General features: G+C 39.0%; 1 protein-coding gene across 17 annotated transcripts in view; it reads right to left on the minus strand.

Annotated features, from left to right (window-relative positions):
- LOC110990803 (uncharacterized) overlaps window positions 1-21406 on the minus strand; it is a 46446-nt gene that overhangs the window by 10379 nt on the left and 14661 nt on the right. Inside the window, exon 8 of one of the 17 annotated variants that reach the window (XR_015423834.1) lies at window positions 19886-21242. The exons of the other annotated variants lie outside the window; for them this stretch is intronic. The gene's annotated coding sequence lies outside the window, so the exon portion shown is untranslated. Of the gene's footprint in view, window positions 1-19885; window positions 21243-21406 lie in introns of those variants that run through there. 17 annotated transcript variants of the gene reach the window in all.

The raw sequence follows: 21406 nt of genomic DNA on the forward strand, positions 1-21406 counted from the left end.
TTGGTGTAGTGTAATGGCTAGACGGCACCGAAAAAAAAACAATACAATGAATGGTCAAACGCTTATACTGCTATTTAACCAATACAGTAGGCACGTTGTAGAACAGAAAGCAGTTACAACATTGGGCCCCGTAAATCGTACAATTTCTCCGACAGAAGTACTTATACAATTATAGGTACTTAGTAGGGGTTCCTAACATTGACTCTCTCCCACCCTTAGGGGCATGGCAGAAGCCATCCTCCCTGCAAATTAACAGAAGCAAAATGCAGAGAGTACAGTTCTACATTCGAGACCAAAAGCAAAGAGATCATCTTCACACCGCGTGCCCGGGAAGCCTATAAAAAAGTATCCACTTTATGTTAATTACCTTCGTTACGCGTGTTGGAAGGATGAGGGCGCCCTTACTATGGAACGGTTCCCTACAAATAGATAGGGGAAACATGTGGCCTTTCAGATAACACCAAGATTTCCAGATTTAGATAATTTCAAGACCTTTTATGCTCAAATATGTGAAGCAATCTCTGTGCAAGTGCAGGACCCGGTATAGCACAAAGTCAGAATAACGCAAAAATATCCAAGTCAGAATATAACGCAGTCAGACAAGAACTCGCTCTTCCTTTTGCAGTTATTTCCCTAACTACTGCAAATATGGAAATCAAACTCATATGAATAGATAGAGGAACATGTGCCTTTTCAGGTGACACAAAAATTGCCATATTTAGATAATTTTAAGACCTTTTATTCTCGAAAATATGAAGCATTCTCTTTGCGAGTACAGGACCCTGTATACCGCAAAGTCAGTTTGACGCAAAAATATCAAGCAGTAAGACAAGAACTCGCACTTCCTTTTCCAGATATTTCCCTAACTACTGCAAATATGGACATGACACTTATACAAATAGATAGGGGACCATGTGGCCTTTCAGATGACAGGAAGATTGGAAGATTTCGATAATTCTTAGACCTTTTATGCTCAAATATATGAAGCAATCTCTGCGCGGTATAGGACTGCGGTAGCGCAGACGAAGCCAGATTTCCGCAAAAAAGGAGGCAGTTGGAAAAGAACTCGCACTTCCTTTGGCAGATATTTCCCTAACTATTCCAAATATGGATATGAAACTTATATGAATGGATAGGGGAACATGTGGCCTTTCAGATGACACCATGATTGCCAGATTTAGATAATTCTCAGACCTTTTATGTTCGTATATATGAAGCATTCTCTGCGCCGGAAAAGGACCGGTATAACGCAGATGAACCCAGAATTCTGCAAAAATGTCAAACAGTCAGACAAGAACTGGCACTTCCTTTGGAAGATATTTCCCTAACTACTGCAAATATGGATATAAAACTTAAATGAATGGACAGGGGAACATGTGGCCTTTCAGATAACAGCAAGATTGGAAGATTTAGATACTTCTTAGACCTTTTATGCTCGATAATATGAAGCATTCTCTGCGTGGGATAAGGACCATTATAGCTCACACGAAGCCAGAATTCCACACAAAAAAAGAAGGCAGTTGGAAAAGAACTCGCACTTAGTTTGGCAGATATTTCCCTAACTACTCCAAATATGGATATGAAACTTATATGACTGGACAGGGGAACATGTGGCCTTTCCGAAGACACCAAGAGTGCAAGATTTAGATAATTTTTAGACCTTTTATGCTCAATTATATGAAGCATTCTCTGCGCGGGATAAGGACTGCTATAGCGCAGAAGAAGCCAGAATTCAACACAAAAAAAGACGGCAGTCAGACAAGAACTGGCACTTCCTTTGGCAGCTATTTCCCTAACTACTCCAAATATGGATATGAAACTTATATGAATGGATAGCGGAACATGTAGCCTTTCAGATGACACCACGATTGCCAGATTTAGATAATTCTTAGACCTTTTATGCTCGATTATATGAAGCATTCTCTGCGTGGGATAAGGACTAGTATAGCACAGACGAAGCCAGACTTTTGCAAATTAAAAGGCAGTTGGAAAAGAACTGGCACTTCCTTTGGCAGATATTACCCTAACTACTGCAAATATGGATATGAAACTTATATAAATGAATAGACAAACATGTAGCCTTTTAGATGACAGCAAGATTGGAAGATTTAGATAATTTGTAGACCTTTTATGCTCGATTATATGAAGCCTTCTCTGCGTGGGAATATGACCAGTATAGCACAGACGTAACCAGAAATCCGAAAAAAATATTAAACAGTTAGACAAGAACTGACACTTCCTTTGGAAGATATTTCCCTAACTATTCCAAATATGGATATGAAACTTATATGAATGGATAGGGGAACATGTGGTCTTTCAGATGACACCAAGATTGCCAGATTTAGATAATTCTCAGACCTTTTATGCTCGATTATATGAAGCATTCTCTGCGCGGGATAAGGACTGCTATAGCTCAGAAGAAGCCAGAATTCCACACAAAAAAGAAGGCAGTTGGAAAAGAACTCGCACTTCCTTTGGCAGCTATTTCCCTTACTACGGCAAATATGGACACGAAACTTATATGAAAGGATAGAGAAGCATGTTGTTTTTCAGATGACAGCAAGATTGAAAGATTTAAATATTTCTTAGACCATTTATGCTCGATTATATGAAGCATTCTCTGCGTGGGATAAGGACCGGGATAGCACAGAAGAAGCCAGAATTCCACACAAAAAAGAAGGCAGTTGGAAAAGAACTTGCACATCCTTTGGCAGCTATTTCCCTAACTACAGCAAATATGGATATAAAACTTAAATGAATGGACAGGGGAACATGTGGCCTTTCAGATGACAGCAAGATTGGAAGATTTAGATACTTCTTAGACCTTTTATGCTCGATAATATGAAGCATTCTCTGCGTGGGATAAGGACCATTATAGCTCACACGAAGCCAGAATTCCACACAAAAAAAGAAGGCAGTTGGAAAAGAACTTGCACATCCTTTGGCAGCTATTTCCCTAACTACAGCAAATATGGATATAAAACTTAAATGAATGGACAGGGGAACATGTGGCCTTTCAGATGACAGCAAGATTGGAAGATTTAGATACTTCTTAGACCTTTTATGCTCGATAATATGAAGCATTCTCTGCGTGGGATAAGGACCATTATAGCTCACACGAAGCCAGAATTCCACACAAAAAAAGAAGGCAGTTGGAAAAGAACTCGCACTTAGTTTGGCAGATATTTCCCTAACTACTCCAAATATGGATATGAAACTTATATGAATGGACAGGGGAACATGTAGCCTTTCAGATGACACCGCGATTGCCAGATTTAGATAATTCTTAGACCTTTTATGCTCGATTATATGAAGCATTCTCTGCGTGGGATAAGGACTAGTATAGCACAGACGAAGCCAGACTTTTGCAAATTAAGAGGCAGTTGGAAAAGAACTCGCGCTTCCTTTTGGAGATATTGCCCTAACTACTGCGAATATGGATACGAAACTTATATGAATGGATAGGGGAACAATATGGCCTTTCAGATGACACCACGATTGCCAGATTTAGATATTTCTTAGACCTTTTATGCTCGATTATATGAAGCATTCTCTGCGTGGGAATATGACTAATATAGCGCAGACGAAGCAAAAATTCCGAAAAAAAATGTCAAACAGCCAGACAAGAACTGACACTTCCTTTGGACGATATTTCCCTAACTGCTGAAATTATGGATATGAAACGTATACAAATAGATAGGGGAACATGTGGACTTACAGATGACGGCAAGATTGCCAGATTAAGATAATTCTCAGATCTTTTATGTTCGAATATATGAAGCATTTGCTGCGTGGGATAAGGGCCGCTAGAGCGCAGACAAAGCCAGAATTCCGCAAAAAATCAAACAGTCAGACAAGAACTGGCACTTCCTTTGGAAGATATTTCCCTAACTATTCCAAATATGGATATGAAACTTATATGAATGGATAGGGGAACATGTGGTCTTTCAGATGACACCAAGATTGCCAGATTTAGATAATTCTCAGACCTTTTATGCTCGATTATATGAAGCATTCTCTGCGCGGGATAAGGACTGCTATAGCTCAGAAGAAGCCAGAATTCCACACAAAAAAAGAAGGCAGTTGGAAAAGAACTCGCACTTCCTTTGGCAGCTATTTCCCTTACTACTGCAAATATGGATACGAAACTTATATGAAAGGATAGAGAAGCATGTTGTTTTTCAGATGACAGCAAGATTGAAAGATTTAAATATTTCTTAGACCATTTATGCTCGATTATATGAAGCATTCTCTGCGTGGGATAAGGACCGGGATAGCACAGAAGAAGCCAGAATTCCACACAAAAAAAGAAGGCAGTTGGAAAAGAACTTGCACATCCTTTGGCAGCTATTTCCCTAACTACAGCAAATATGGATATAAAACTTAAATGAATGGACAGGGGAACATGTGGCCTTTCAGATGACAGCAAGATTGGAAGATTTAGATACTTCTTAGACCTTTTATGCTCGATAATATGAAGCATTCTCTGCGTGGGATAAGGACCATTATAGCTCACACGAAGCCAGAATTCCACACAAAAAAAGAAGGCAGTTGGAAAAGAACTCGCACTTAGTTTGGCAGATATTTCCCTAACTACTTCAAAAATGGATATGAAACTTATATGACTGGATAGCGGAACATGTAGCCTTTCAGATGACACCACGATTGCCAGATTTAGATAATTCTTAGACCTTTTATGCTCAATTATATGAAGCATTCTCTGCGCGGGATAAGGACTGCTATAGCGCAGAAGAAGCCAGAATTCAACACAAAAAAAGAAGGCAGTCAGACAAAGACTGGCACTTCCTTTGGCAGCTATTTCCCTAACTACTCCAAATATGGATATGAAACTTATATGAATGGATAGGGGAACAATATGGCCTTTCAGATGACACCGCGATTGCCAGATTTAGATAATTCTTAGACCTTTTATGCTCGATTATATGAAGCATTCTCTGCGTGGGATAAGGACTAGTATAGCACAGACGAAGCCAGACTTTTGCAAATTAAGAGGCAGTTGGAAAAGAACTCGCGCTTCCTTTTGCAGATATTGCCCTAACTACTGCGAATATGGATACCAAACTTATATGAATGGATAGGGGAACAATATGGCCTTTCAGATGACACCACGATTGCCAGATTTAGATATTTCTCAGACCTTTTATGCTCGATTATATGAAGCATTCTCTGCGTGGGAATATGACTAGTATAGCGCAGACGAAGCAAAAATTCCGAAAAAAAATGTCAAACAGTCAGACAAGAACTGGCACTTCCTTTGGCAGATATTACCCTAACTACTGCAAATATGGATATGAAACTTATATAAATGAATAGACAAACATGTAGCCTTTTAGATGACAGCAAGATTGGAAGATTTAGATAATTTGTAGACCTTTTATGCTCGATTATATGAAGCCTTCTCTGCGTGGGAATATGACCAGTATAGCGCAGACGTAACCAGAAATCCGAAAAAAATATTAAACAGTCAGACAAGAACTGACACTTCCTTTGGCAGCTATTTCCCTAACTATTCCAAATATGGATATGAAACTTATATGAATGGATAGGGGAACATGTGGTCTTTCAGATGACACCAAAAGTGCAAGATTTCGATAATTCTTAGACCTTTTATGCTCAATTATATGAAGCATTCTCTGCGCGGGATAAGGACTACTATAGCGCAGAAGAAGCCAGAATTCAACACAAAAAAAGAAGGCAGTCAGACAAGAACTGGCACTTCCTTTGGCAGCTATTTCCCTAACTACTCCAAATATGGATACGAAACTTATATGAATGGATAGAGAAACATGTGGTCTTTCAGATGACACCAAGATTGCCAGATTTAGATAATTTGCAGACCTTTTATGCTCGAATATGTGAGGCATTCTCTGCATGGGATAGGACAGCTATAGCACAGACGAAGCCAGAATTCTGCAAAAAACAGGACGCAGTTGGAAAAGAACTGGCACTTCCTTTGGCAGCTATTTCCCTAAATAATGCAAATATGGATACGAAACTTATATGAATAAATGGAGTAACATGTGGCCTTTCCGATGACACCAAGATTGCCAGATTTATATAATTTTCAGACCTTTTATGCCTGATTTTATGAAACATTCTCTGTGCAGGATAAGAATCGGTATAGCGCAAACGAAGCCAGAATTCCGCAAAAACAGGAGGCAGTTGGAAAAGAACTTGCACTTCCTTTCGCAGATATTAACCTAACTACTGCAAATATGGATATGAAATTTATATGAATGGATAGAAAAACATGCAGCCTTTCAGATGACAGCAAGATTGGAAGATTTAGATAATTCTTAGACCTTTTATGCTCGATTATATGAAGCATTCTCTGCGTGGGATAAGGACCGGTATAGCGCAGACGAAGCCAGAATTCCGCAAAAAAACGGAGGCAGTTGGAAAAAAACTCGCACTTCCTTTGGCAAATATTTCCCTAACTATTCCAAATATGGATATGAAACTTATATGAATGGATAGCAGAACATGTAGCCTTTCAGATGACACCAAGATTCTCAGATTTAGATAATTCTTAGACCTTTTATGCTCGAATATATAAAGCATTCTCTGTGCATGATAAGGATAGGTATAGCGCAGACGAAGCCAGAATTCCGCAAAATTGCCAAACAGTCAGACAAGAACTGGCACTTCCTTTGGCAGATGTTTCCTAACTACTGGAAATATGGATATGATACATATACAAAGAGATAAGGGAACATGTGGCCTTTCAGATGACAGCAAGATTGGAAGATTTCGATAATTCTTAGACCTTTTATGCTCGATTATATGAAGCATTCTCTGCGCGGGAAAGGACCGCTATAGCGCAGACGAAGCCAGAATTCCGCAAAAAAAGGAGGCAGTTGGAAAAGAACTCGCACTTCCTTTGGCAGCTATTTCCCTAACTACTGCAAATATGGATATGAAACTTATATGAATGGACAGGGGAACATGTGGCCTTTCAGAAGACACCAAGAGTGCCAGATTTAGATAATTCGTAGACCTTTTATGCTCGATTATATGAAGCATTCTCTGCGCGGGATAAGGACTGCTGTAGCGCAGAAGAAGCCAGAATTCCACACAAAAAAGAAGGCAATTGGAAAAGAACTCGCACTTCCTTTGGCAGCTATTTCCCTTACTACTGCAAATATGGATATGAAACTTATATGAAAGGATAGAGAAGCATGTTATTTTTCAGATGACAGCAAGATTGGAAGATTTAGATAATTTGTAGACCTTTTATGCTCGATTATATGAAGCATTCTCTGCGTGGGATAAGGACTGCTATAGCGCAGGAGAAGCCAGAATTCAACACAAAAAAGAAGGCAGTCAGACAAGAACTGGCATTTCCTTTGGCAGGTATTTCCCTAACTACTCGAAATATGGATATGGAACTTATATGAATGGATAGAGAAACATGTGGTCTTTCAGATGATAGCAAGATTGGAAGATTCAGGTAATTCTTAGACCTTTTATGCTCGATTATATGAAGCATTCTCTGCGCGGGATAAGGACTGCTATAGCGCAGTAGAAGCCAGAATTCAACACAAAAAAGAAGGCAGTCAGACAAGAACTGGCATTTCCTTTGGCAGCTATTTCCCTAACTACTCCAAATATGGATATGAAACTTATATAAATGAATAGAGAAACATGTGGCCTTTCAGATGACACCAAGATTGGACGATTTCTATAATTCTTAGACCTTTTATGCTCGAATATATGAAGCATTCTATGCGCGGGAAAGGACTGCTATAGCGCAGACGAAGCCAGAATTCCGCAAAAAAGGAGGCAGTTGGAAAAGAACTCGCACTTCCTTTGGCAGCTATTTCCCTAACTACTGCAAATATGGATACGAAACTTATATGAATGGACAGGGGAACATGTGGTCTTTCAGATGACACCAAGATTGCCAGATCTAGATAATTCTCATACCTTTTATGCTCAATTATATGAAGCATTCTCTGCGCGGGATAAGGACCACCATAGCGCAGACGAAGCCAGAATTCCGCAAAAAAGGAGGCAGTTGGAAAAGAACTCGCACTTCCTTTGGTAGCTATTTCCCTAACTACTGCAATTATGGATACGAAACTTATATGAATGGATAGAAAAACATGTGGCCTTTCAGATGACACCAAGATTGCCAGATTTAGATAATTCTCAGACCTGTTATGCTCGATTATATGAAGTTTTCTTTGCGTGGGAATATGACCAGTATAGCACAGACGAAGCCAGAATTCCGAAAAAAATATCAAACAGTCAGACAAGAAGTGGCACTTCCTTTGGCAGATATTTCCCTATCTACTGCAAATATGGATGTGAAACTTGTACAAATAGATAGGGGAACATGTGGCCTTTCAGATGACAGCAAGACTGGAAGATTTAGATATTTCATAGACCTTTTATGCTCAAATATATTAAGCATTCTCTGCGCGGGATATCGCAGAAGAAGCCAGAATTAAGCAAAAAAGGAGGCAGTTGGAAAAGAACTCGCACTTCCTTTGGCAGCTATTTCCCTAACAACTGCAAATATGCATACGAATCTTATATGAATGGACAGGGGAACATGTGGCCTTTCAGAAAACACTACAATTGCCAGATTTAGATAATTATCACATCTTTTATGCTTGATTATATGAAGCATTCTCTGCGTGGGATAAGGTCCAGTATAGTGGAGAAGAAGCCAGAATTCCGCAAAAAGGGAGGCAGTTGGAAAAGAACTCGCACTTCTTTTGGCAGCTATTTCCCTAACAACTGCAAATATGCATACGAAACTTATATGAATGAATAGAGAAACATGTGGCCTTTCAGATGACACCAAGATTGGACGATTTCGATAATTCTTAGACCTTTTATGCTCGAATATATGAAGCATTCTCTGCGCGGGACAGGACTGCTATAGCGCAGATGAAGCCAGAATTCCGCAAAAAAGGAGGCAGTTGGAAAAGAACTCGCACTTCCTTTGGCAGCTATTTCCCTATCTATTCCAAATATGGATACGAAACTTATATAAATGGACAGGGGAACATGTGGCCTTTCAGATGACAACACGATTGCCAGATTTAGACAATTCTCAGACCTTTTATGCTCGACTATATGAAGCATTCTCTGCGTGGGATAAGGACCAGTATAGTGGAGAAGAAGCCAGAATTCCGCAAAAAAGAGGCAGTTGGAAAAGAACTCGCACTTCCTTTGGCAGCTATTTCCCTATCTATTCCAAATATGGATACGAAAATTAAATGAAAGGACAGAGGAACATGTGGCCTTTCAGATGACATCAAGATAGGAAGATTTAGATAATTCTCAGACCTTTTTATGCTCCATTATATGAAGCATTCTCTGCGTGGGATAAGGACCAGTATAACGCAGACGAAGTCAGAATTCCGCAAAAATATCAATCAGTCAGACAGAAACTGGCACTTCCTTTTGGCAGAAATTTCCCTAAGTACTTCAAATATGGATATGAAACTTATATGACTGGACAGGGGAACATGTGGCCTTTCAGAAAACACTACAAATGCCAGATTTAGATAATTATCACATCTTTTATGCTTGATTATATGAAGCATTTTCTGCGCGGGATAATGACCGCTATAACGCAGACGAAGCCAGAATTTCGCAAAAAAAAAGCAGGCGATTGGAAAGGAACTTGCATTTCTTTTGGCAGATATTTCCCTAACTACTGCAAATATGGATATGAAACTTATATGAATGAAGAGGGGAACATGTGGCTTTTCAGATGACACCAAGAGTGCCAGATTGAGATAATTTGCAGACCTTTTATGCTCGATTATATGAAGCATTCTCCGCGCGGGATAATGACCGCCATAGCGCAGACGAAGCCAGAATTCTGCAAAGAAAAGGAGGCGATTGGAAGGGAACTTGCATTTCCTTTGGCAGATATTTCCCTAACTACTTCAAATATGGATATGAAACTTATATGAATGGACAGGGGAACATGTGGCCTTTCAGAACACACTAAGATTGCCAGATTTAGATAATTCTCACACCTTTTATGCTCGATTATATGAAGCATTCTCTGCGCGGGATAATGACCGCTATAGCGCAGACAAAGCCAGCATTCCGCAAAATTATCAAACAGTCAGACAAGAACTGGCACGTTCTTTAGCAGATATTTCCCTTACTACTGGAAATATGGATATGAAACCTATATGAATGGAGAGGGGAACATGTGGCCTTTCAGAAAAAAACGAAGAGTGCCAGATTTAGATAATTCTCAGACGTTTTATGCTCGATTATATGAAGCATTCTCTGTGCGGGATCAGGACCGGTATAGCGCAGACGAAGCCAGAATTCCAACAAAATAAAATCAGGCAGTTGGAAAAGAACTTGCATTTCCTTTGGCTGATATTTCCCTAACTACTGCAAATATGGATGTGAAACATAAATGAATGGAGAGGGGAACACGTGGCCTATGGGATGACATCAAGAGTGCCAGATTTAGATAATTCTAGGACCTTTTATGCTCGATTATATGAATTATTCTCTGCGCGGGATAATGACTGCTATAGCGCAGACGAAGCCAGAATTCCGCAAAAAAAAACCAGGCGATTGGAAGGGAACTCGCACTTCCTTTACCAGCTATTTCCCTAACTACTCCAAAGATGGATATGAAACCTATATAAATGGAGAGGGGAACATGTGGCCTTTCAGAAGACACAAAGAGTGCCAGATTTAGATAAATCTCAGACCTTTTATTTACAATTATATGAAGCATTCTCTGCATGGGATAAGGACCAGTATAGCGCAGACGAAGTCAGAATTCCGCCAAAAAAGCGGCAGTTAGAAAAGAACTTGCACTTCCTTTTGGCAGATATTTCCCTAATTACTTCCAATATGCATTCGAAACTTATATGAATGGACAGGGGAACATGTGGCCTTTCAGAAAAAAACGAAGAGTGCCAGATTTAGATAATTCTAAGACCTTTTATGCTCGATTATATGAAGCATTCTCTGCGCGGGATAATGACCGCTATAGCGCAGAAAAAGCCAGAAGTCCGCAAAAATTATCAAACAGTCAGACAAGAACTGGCACGTCCTAAAGCAGATATTTCCCTAACTACTGCAAATATGGATATGAAACTTATGTGAATGGACAGGGGAACATGTGGCCTTTAACATGACAGCAAGATTGAAAGATTTAGAAAATTCTTAGACCTTTTATGCTCCAATATATGAAGCATTCTCCTACGGGATATGGACCGGTAGAGCGCAGACGAAGCCAGAAATCCAAAAAAAAAAAAAAAAAATCAGGCAGTTGGAAAAGAACTGGCAGTTCCTTTTTAAGATAATTCCCTAACTACTGCAAATATGGATATGAAACTTATATGAATGGACAGGGGAACATGTGGCCTTTCAGAACACACTAAGATTGCCAGATTTAGATAATTCTCACACCTTTTATGCTCGATTATATGAAGCATTCTCTGCGCGGGATTATGACCGCTATAACGCAGACGCAGCCAGAATTTCGCAAAAAAAAGCAGGCGATTGGAAGGGAACTTGCATTTCCTTTGGCAGATATTTCCCTAACTACTTCAAATATGGATATGGAACTTATATGAATGGACAGGGGAACATGTGGCCTTTCAGAAGACACCACGAGTGCCAAATTTAGATAATTCTCACATCCTTTATGCTTGATTATATGAAGCATTCTCTGCGCGGGATAAGGACCGGTATAGCGCAGATGAAGCCAGAAGTCGCAAAAAAAGGAGGCAGTCAGACAGGAACTGGCACTTGCTTTGGCAGCTATTTCCCTAACTACTGCAATTATGGATACGAAACTTATATGAATGGATAGAAAAACATGTGGCCTTTCAGATGACACCAAGATTGCCAGATTTAGATAATTCTCAGACCTTTTATGCTCGATTATATGAAGTTTTCTTTGCGTGGGAATATGACCAGTATAGCGCAGACGAAGCCAGAATTCCGGAAAAAAAAATCAAAAAGTCTGAGATTTATCTAAATCTTCCAATCTTGATGTCATCTCAAAGGCCACATGTTCCCCTGTCCAGAAATATATAGTTTCATATCCATATTTGCAGTAGTTAGGGAAATATCTGCCAAAGGAAGTGCCAGTTCTTGTCTGACTGCCTTCTTTTTTGTGTTGAATTCTGGCTTCTCCTGCGCTATAGCAGTCCTTATCCCACGCAGAGAATGCTTCATATAATCGAGCATAAAAGGTCTGAGAATTATCTAAATCTTCCAATCTTGCTGTCATTTGAAATGCTACATGTTTCTCTATCCATTCATATAAGTTTCGTATGCATATTTGCAGTTGTTAGGGAAATAGCTGCCAAAGGAAGTGCGAGTTCTTTTCCAACTGCCTCCCTTTTTGCGGAATTCTGGCTTCGTCTGAGCTATAATGGTCCTTATCCCACGCAGAGAATGCTTCATATAATTGAGCATAAAAGGTCTAAGAATTATCTAAATCTTCCAATCTTGCTGTCATTTGAAAGGTCACATGTTCCTCCCTCCATTCAAATACGTTTTGTATCCATATTGGGAGTAGTTAGGGAAATATATGCCAAAGGAAGTGCCAGTTCTTGTCTGACTGTTTGACATTTTTTTTCGGAAGTCTGGTTTCGTCTGCGCTATACCGGTCCTTATCCTGCACAGAGAATGCTTCATATAATCGAGTATAAAAGGTCTGAGAATTGTCTAAATCTGGCACTCTTGGTGTCAACCAAAAGGCCACATGTTCCTCCCTCCATGCAAGTTCTTTTCCAACTGCCTGATTTTTTTGGGGGATTTCTGGCTTCGTCTTTGCTATACTGGTCCTTATCCCACGCAGAGAATGCGTCATATAATCGAGCATAAAAGGTCTGAGAATTATCTAAATCGGGCAATCATAGTGTCTTTTGAAAAGCCACATGATCCTCTATCCATTCATATAAGTTTCAGTTCCATATTTGCAGTAGTTAAAGAAATATCTGCCAAAGGAAAAGCAAGTTCTTTTCCAACTGCCTGTTTTTCTTTGTTGGAATTCTGGCTTCGTCTGCGCTATACCGGTCCTTATCCCGCGCAGAGAATGCTTCATATATTCAAGCATAAAAGGTGTGAGAATTATCTAAATCTGGCAATCGTAGTGTCTTCTGAAAGGCTACTTGTTCCCCTGTCCATTCATATAAGTTTCATATCCATACTTGAAGTACTTAGGGAAATCTCTGCCAAAAGGAAGTGCCAGTTCTTGTCTGACTGATTGATATTTTTGCGGAACTCTGGCTTCGTCTGCGCTATACCGGTCATTATCCCGCGCAGAGAAAGCTTCATATAATCAAGCGTTAAAGGTGTGAGAATTATCTAAATCTGGCACTCTTTGTATCTTCTGAAAGGCCACATGTTCCCCTGTCCATTCATATAAGTTTCATATCCATATTTGAAGTAGTTAGGGAAATAGCTGCCAAAGGAACTGCCAGTTCTTGTCTGACTGTTTGACATTTTTGCAAATTCTGCCTTCGTCTGCGCTATACTTGTCCTTATCCCACGCAGAGAATGCTTCATATAGTCGAGCATAAAAGGTCTGACATTTATCTAAATCTTGCAATCCTGGTGTCATTCGAAAGGCCACATGTTCCCCGGTCCATTCATATAAGTTTCGTATCCATATTTGCAGTAGATAGGGAAATAGCTGCCAAAGGAAGTGCGAGTTCTTTTCCAACTGCCTCCTTTTTTGCGGAATTCTGGCTTCATCTGCGCTAAACTGGTCCTTATCCCACGCAGAGAATGCTTCATATAATCGAGCATAAAAGGTCTGAGAATTATCTAAATCTGGCAATCTGGGTATCATCTGAAAGGCCAGATGTTCCCCTATCCATTCATTTAAGTTTCCCTAACTACTCGAAATAGGGATATGGAACTTATATGAATGGATAGAGAAACATGTGGTCTTTCAGATGATAGCAAGATTGGAAGATTCAGGTAATTCGTAGACCTTTTATGCTCGATTATATGAAGCATTCTCTGCGTGGGATAAGGACTGCTATAGCGCAGGAGAAGCCAGAATTCAACACAAAAAAGAAGGCAGTCAGACAAGAACTAGCATTTCCTTTTGCAGCTATTTCCCTAACTACTCCAAATATGGATATGAAACTTATATGAATGGATAGAGAAACATGTGGTCTTTCAGATGACACCAAGATTGCCAGATTTAGATAATTTGCAGACCTTTTATGCTCGAATATGTGAGGCATTCTCTGCATGGGATAGGACAGCTATAGCACAGACGAAGCCAGAATTCTGCAAAAAACAGGAGGCAGTTGGAAAAGAACTGGCACTTCCTTTGGCAGATATTTCCCTATCTACTGCAAATATTGATGTGAAACTTGTACAAATAGATAGGGGAACATGTGGCCTTTCAGATGACAGCAAGACTGGAAGATTTAGATAATTCTTAGACCTTTTATGCTCAAATATATGAAGCATTCTCTGCGCGGGATAAGGGCCGCTATATCGCAGAAGAAGCCACAATTAAGCAAAAAAGGAGGCAGTTGGAAAAGAACTCGCACTTCCTTTGGGAGCTATTTCCCTTACTACTGCAAATATGGATATAAAACTTAAATGAAAGGACAGAGGAACATGTGGCCTTTCAGATGACATCAAGATAGGAAGATTTAGATAATTCTCAGACCTTTTTATGCTCCATTATATGAAGCATTCTCTGCGTGGGATAAGGACCAGTATAACGCAGACGAAGTCAGAATTCTGCAAAAATATCAATCAGTCAGACAGGAACTGGCACTTCCTTTTGGCAGAAATTTCCCTAAGTACTTCAAATATGGATATGAAACTTATATGAATGGACAGGGGAACATGTGGCCTTTCAGAACACACTAAGATTGCCAGATTTAGATAATTCTCACACCTTTTATGCTTGAATATATGAAGCATTCTCTGCGCGGGATAAGGACCGCTATAACGCAGACGAAGCCAGAATTCCCCAATAGAAGGGAGGCAGTCAGACAAGAAGGGCACTTCCTTTCGCAGATATTTCCCTAACTACTGCAAATATGGAAGTGAAACCTATATGAATGGAGAAGGAAACGTGGCCTTTCAGAAAACACTACAATTGCCAGATTTAGATAATTATCACATCTTTTATGCTTGATTATATGAAGCATTCTCTGCGCGGGATAATGACCGCTATAACGCAGACGAAGCCAGAATTCCACACAAAAAAAGAAGGCAGTTGGAAAAGAACTCGCATTTCTTTTGGCAGATATTTCCCTAACTACTGCAAATATGGATATGAAACTTATATGAATGGACAGGGGAACATGTGGCCCTCAGAGGACACAAAGAGTGCCAAATTTAGATAATTCATACACCTTTTATACTCGATTATATGAAGCATTCTCTGCATGGGATAAGGACCAGTATAGCGCAGACGAAGCCAGAATTCTGCAAAAAAAGGAGGCAGTTGGAAAAGAACTGGCACTTCCTATGGAGTGATGTTTGTATCTACATTTACATTTACACTGGAGTCCCTATAATGACGGTAATCTGTGGAATCTCCATATTGAGGGTAATATATGGAGTGATGTATATGAATCTACTTTTACATGACTATAGTACACTGGAGTCCCTATAATGACGGTAATCTGTGGAGTCTCCATATTGACGGTAATATATGGAGTGGTGTGTGTATTCTACATTCTCATGGTGATACAATGTTGTCCCCATATTGACGGTAATCTATCGAGTGATGTTTGTATCTACTCTCTCATGCTGATACTCTGTTGTCCCCATAATGACGGTACTGTATGGAGTAATATATCTATCTACAGGGTGTCCCAGAAAAAAAATTCACCCCGAGGAAAGGGGTTAATATGCCCATACCATGAGATATTATTATAATGTAAAATGATCTCCGAAAAGTAGAAGCAGTATTCTTTCTATTAGAAGATACCTTGGTGGGTATCCCTCCTGTCATGCATGACTGAACACCATAATGACGGCAATCTATGGAGTCTGTATATTGACGGTGATCTATGGAGTTATGTATGTATCCACATTCTCATGCTGGTACTCTGTGGTACCCATATTGACGGTAGTCTATTGACTGATGCAGGTTTATTCATTCTCATTCTCATGAATTTGGGACCCCATAATGAGGGTAATCTGTCTAGCCCCCATATTGACGGTAATCTATAGACTAATTTATTTATGTACATTCTCATGCTGATACACTGATATCCTCATATTGACGGCAATCTATGGAATTATGAAGGTATCTTCATATTGATTGTAATCTAATCTAGCTAATACACTAGAGATCAAATAATAACGGTAATCTATTGAGTCCAAATATTGACGATGATCTGTGGAGAAATGTATGTATATACATTCTCATGCTGACTTTTGTCCCCATATTGATGGTCATCTATGGAGTCTTGCAGGTATCTTCATTCTCATCCTTATAAATTTCGGACCCCATAATGTTTAAGTTAAGGATAGGGCATCAAAAAGACACCGTATCTTTCTAACTCAATCGCAAAATTTCTAAATACCTGCACGATTTGAGTCTTGGACTATTGACGAGAGGATTTTTTGGAAAAATTTAGATTTGTTGAGCTTCAGTTATGCTAAACGTCTTAGGGGGAATATATCAAAATGCAGCAAATGGGCCAGGGGGAATATGTACAACTTTGTTTTTCAAGCGAGGGCTATAAAAAGACTCCATATCTGTCTAACTAAATCACCATATTTCAAAATATTTGTACGATTTAAGTTTTAGATATTTAGATATTTTGGGAGCTGCAGTTATGTTGGGATTCTTAGTAAATGTCACTCTGCAGCAATTGAGATATGAAATCGTACATATAAAATATGTACGATTGAAATCGTACATATGAAATATGCATTCCTTTTAAAGTGAAGGGTAGGACTACAAAAAGACTCAATATCTGTCTAACTAAATCGCCAAATTTCTAAATCCTGCACGATTCCAGTCTTGGACATTTGCGGAGTTTCTGTCTTGAAAAAATTAGAATTTTGGAGCTTTAGTTATGTTGGAATTCATTGGGGAAAGCCTCGTAATGCACCGAATGTGGTAGGGTCAAAATAATATGTGCAAATTTCTTAAACAAAAGACTCAGTATCTGTCTAAATAAATAGCTAAATGTGTAAACACCTGCACTATTTGAGTCTTGGACTATTCAGGTTGTGATTCCTTGAAAAGGTTAGATTTTTGGAGCTTTACTTATAAATATTCAGACGGGAATACATTGGAATGCAGCGAATGAGGTAGGTTGAAATATGTACGAATTTCCAAAGTTGAGGGAAGGGCTAAGAAAATACTCAATACCAGTGTAACTAAACAGCCAAATTTCAAACAATCTCTATCTAAACCTGAGTCTTGGACTATTGAGGAATTGATTTCTTCAAAAAGTTTGATCCATGCACCTTTAGTTATGTTGGAATTCAGACTGGAATAAACATGGGTGTGCAGCAAATGAGATAGGTGAACAAATTTCAGAATTAAAGGGTCATATAGCAAAATGACAAAATATCGAAATACCTAAGTCACCAAATTCAGAAATAACTGCAAGATTTGAAATTTGCACTACTTACGATTTCAGATCTTGAAATAGTTAGATATTAGGATCTTTAAATATGTGCAATTGAGAAGGATTTCAATGCAGCAAATAAGATGAGTGTAATATGTACGAAGTTGAGAATTTAAGGGTAGAGCAGCAAAATGAATAAATACCTAAATAATTAAATGACCTAAACTTAAAAGTCCTAAATAATAGTACAATGGAACAAAGTGAACCAAAAGAGGTGAACAAAAAAACAAGCAGTGGAATGCAAACGTTTTCCTGACTTTGTTTCATTTTCCTGAAACTTTAAATACGTCAACGAATGGAGAACAAGTGCCCTTGCAGTAGCTGTCAAGAACGTATTTTCAAACCTTATACTGAAACATATGGAGCCATTTATGCACCGAAACACGAACGGTAAAGTAAAAAGTAGTGGGACAAAAACTCTTGCCTACCTTTGCTTATATTTCCCTATATAGAACAGCAAGATGATTGAAATGTCTTCAATAAAAAGTGGAACTTATTCTCTGTCAGGCTGTACTAGAATTGCCAGATCTGGAGAATTTTAAGACTTTTATGCTCAAATATCTGGAGCCATCTTTGCCTGGAAAGGGGACTGTTAAAATGAGGAAAAAGAGAATTGGAGAAAAGTTACAAGCAGTAGGACAAGGTTTGCCTTTTTCGCCAACATTTTCCTAACATGGACATGAAACGTGCTCTTTTACACGGTACTTGGATTGCCAGATTTAGACAATTTTTAGACGTTCTTTGGTCGAACATAATTATGGAGCGGTATTTGCGTGGGATGAGAAATGGTAATGTGGGGACGAATGCAAAAATTCACAAAAACAGCAAGCAGTCTGAAAAAATTCGTCCTCTTTCTCCTATATTTCCCTAAACACACCAAGGATGGATATGAAATTTATGTTAATCGTTAGAGCATGTGATCTTTTGAGTAGTGGTAGGATTGCCTGGAGAAAGGTGAGAAAAGCGTGGAGAAAGGTCAAAGGCCTAAAAGGCAATTGGAGATCCGATCTGGCCTTCCTTTTCGTATATTTCCCCGGTAAGTAAAAATATGGATACAAAACTTACATCATTCGATACAGGAAGGTATGCCCTTTCAGATGTCGCTCAGATTGCTAGATTTGAATCATTTTTAGACATGTAATGCCCAGATATAGGGTGCCATATTTACTTGGGAAGAGGACTGGTAAAATGTGACTGCGGAAAATTGCACATTAAAGTAGCAAGCATCGAGCCGTCTGTGCGCAGGAACAGGATCAGTACAGTTTGCACAAAGGAAGAATTGCATAAAAAGAAGAAGCAGTGGGACAACTCTGCCTTCTTCCGTGGATACTTCCCTTCACAATACCAAATATGGATCTGAAACTTAGACCAATGGATAGAGGAATATGTACCGTTTTAGAAGCTGCCATGAATGTCACATTTAGACAAATTTCTGAACGTTTATGCTGCTGGGAAGAGGACCGATGAAGTGTGGACAAAGGACAAATCGCACAAAAACAGGAAGCACTAGCTCAGACAAGAAGTCTTGCCTTGTTATGATTATGAAACTTTAATGCATAGAGGAGCATGTGCCCATTGATTGCCATCATGCTTACCACAATTTAACAATTTTCAAACTTTTTAAGCTAGAATACTATTAGGATCACAATGAGCGCTTATGAGGCACAGTAAGGTGTTGACAAAGGAAGAATTGCAACATCACACGCAGCAGTGGGACAACTCTTACCTTCTTTTGCGGGTATTTTCCTAGCTTCAGTTTAAATATGGACAGAAAGATTACATCAATGATAAGATAAACATTTACCCTCTCCGTCGATATCAAGATCAGCCCATTTTGACCATTTTGAGACTTTTTACTGTAAACTCAGTTATCGAGAAAAACGAAGCGGCAAATACAGACCGACTGCCGAGTGTCTTAAGGAAACTCTAACCCCCAATCATAAATATGTCTCTTCTGTAGCCATATGGGAATGAAAGTTTTTTGATTTTTTTTGGCATATAACCTTTCCAAGACTCCAGGATTAGCCAATCGCTTGAACATTTGATATCGGATATAGAGACAAGGTGGCGGCAGAGGCAGAGTGTGTGACGTTTGTAGCATGCAAAATCAAACAAAATATGAAGCCTACATGTATTTGTTCAATGTTTCCAAATGTGGAAATAAGATGTGGGTAGTGAAATGTGTATCCTTGTCCAGTCACGCCAAGCTCGCCCATTAGGATCATTTGTTAACCTACTTAAACTCCGAGATAAAAACTCTTCGACCAAAAGAGACCAAGTAACGTGTGTACAATGAGGGAAACACTTTCATTTATTCGGCATTTTCCAGGATTAAGAACAAAAATTAAACAAAACACATGACACATATATACTGAAATCACAAACACAAACTTACAAATGCCCGGAGAGGAAACAGTTAATCCAATAACTGTCATCCGTAAGCCTTCCTTTCTGAAGCTCCAGGTTTTACATAATCGTGCACACACATACACAATAAAGTAAAAGCACAAGATTCAAGAAATGGCAAATAAATAAATCGAACAGAAAAAATAAATACAGTTGGCAAAATAAGATAAATATGACATACAAATACATTAAAATAACAAAATAAAATTAATTACAGAAACAAATCAATCAATTAAACAATAAGTACCCCCAAAACAATAAAAAAAATTATTGTGTAAAAACCAAAAAAAAGAAAGACACCATGAAATAACAAAATACAGTTGAATACCGACAAAAGCAAAACCATTGACACATCTGGCCCACATGGCAAATCCTAGGTATTCAAATCCTCCCATTTTGTGCTTCCTTGCACCAAACAACACAGTGACCCTCCCACAACTTGCCAGTCCCAACGACCTTATTACAAAGGTACTCCACTGTAAATTCAATCAGCACTCTGTCAAGTTTCATATACTTTCAAATTCAAGTGGGTACTTGGTAAGTTGATCCGGTGTTGAAGGGTTATTTAAACCACTTCAGTTCTCGAACGTTCAGGTACATGTAGTTCATCTCAAGAGCATGTAATTGGCAAAATGTGAAGTTTTTGCATTCGAGCCCTCAGGTTTGTCCAGCCTGATCGTTTCAATATACCACCTGTTCACAAAGACTATTTCACGGTCAATGAATATCTTGAAGGTCACCAGACTGACATTATACTGGCCTATACACAAGAGCACTGTTACCAAATAAAGTGCTAGCTGACACGATGTGATAAGGAAAGTCGTTGGTATACATAAGAACTGGATTGAGCTCAAGACACTTCCTTGAGGTACACCAGATGGTACAGAAAAACCATGCAAAGTAGCAACCTTTCAACAAAACCTTTTGTTGCCACCACAAGACAAATGGTCACTGCAACAGTTGCAAATTACCAGTTCTGTTATGTTGAGGAAATCAAAATTATGCTGTTGTTACTTTTATTGCCCCTAAAAGGCTCAGTGCTCTTATACAACAGATGTTGCACCCAGAATTTGCTCATGCTATTCCAGAACAGACAAGATAAGAAAGTGATGAGAGAGGTTGAGCATGTCACAGCATGGAGCGTATCACTGTTCAACCAGCAGCAGAAGAGTAACGAGTAGAACAGATAGGCACAGTGCTAGAGTCCAAATCTTGGCCGTAATTGTGGTACTGAGTACAGGCGTAAAAAAATCACAGACAAATGTTTAATTAGGATGACATGATTTAAGATTAAAGGCATCACATGAATAATAAGTGACAAAAAACCAAAATTACCAACAAGCCAATAAAATCACCTCAAAAGGAGGGCACAGAGGACCTGATTAAAACTGGAT

This window comes from Acanthaster planci, unplaced genomic scaffold, assembly GCF_054643075.1.
Source record: "Acanthaster planci isolate LZ-2023a unplaced genomic scaffold, COTS_SCS Contig14, whole genome shotgun sequence".
In the NCBI taxonomy this organism is placed as follows: Eukaryota; Metazoa; Echinodermata; class Asteroidea; order Valvatida; family Acanthasteridae; genus Acanthaster; species Acanthaster planci.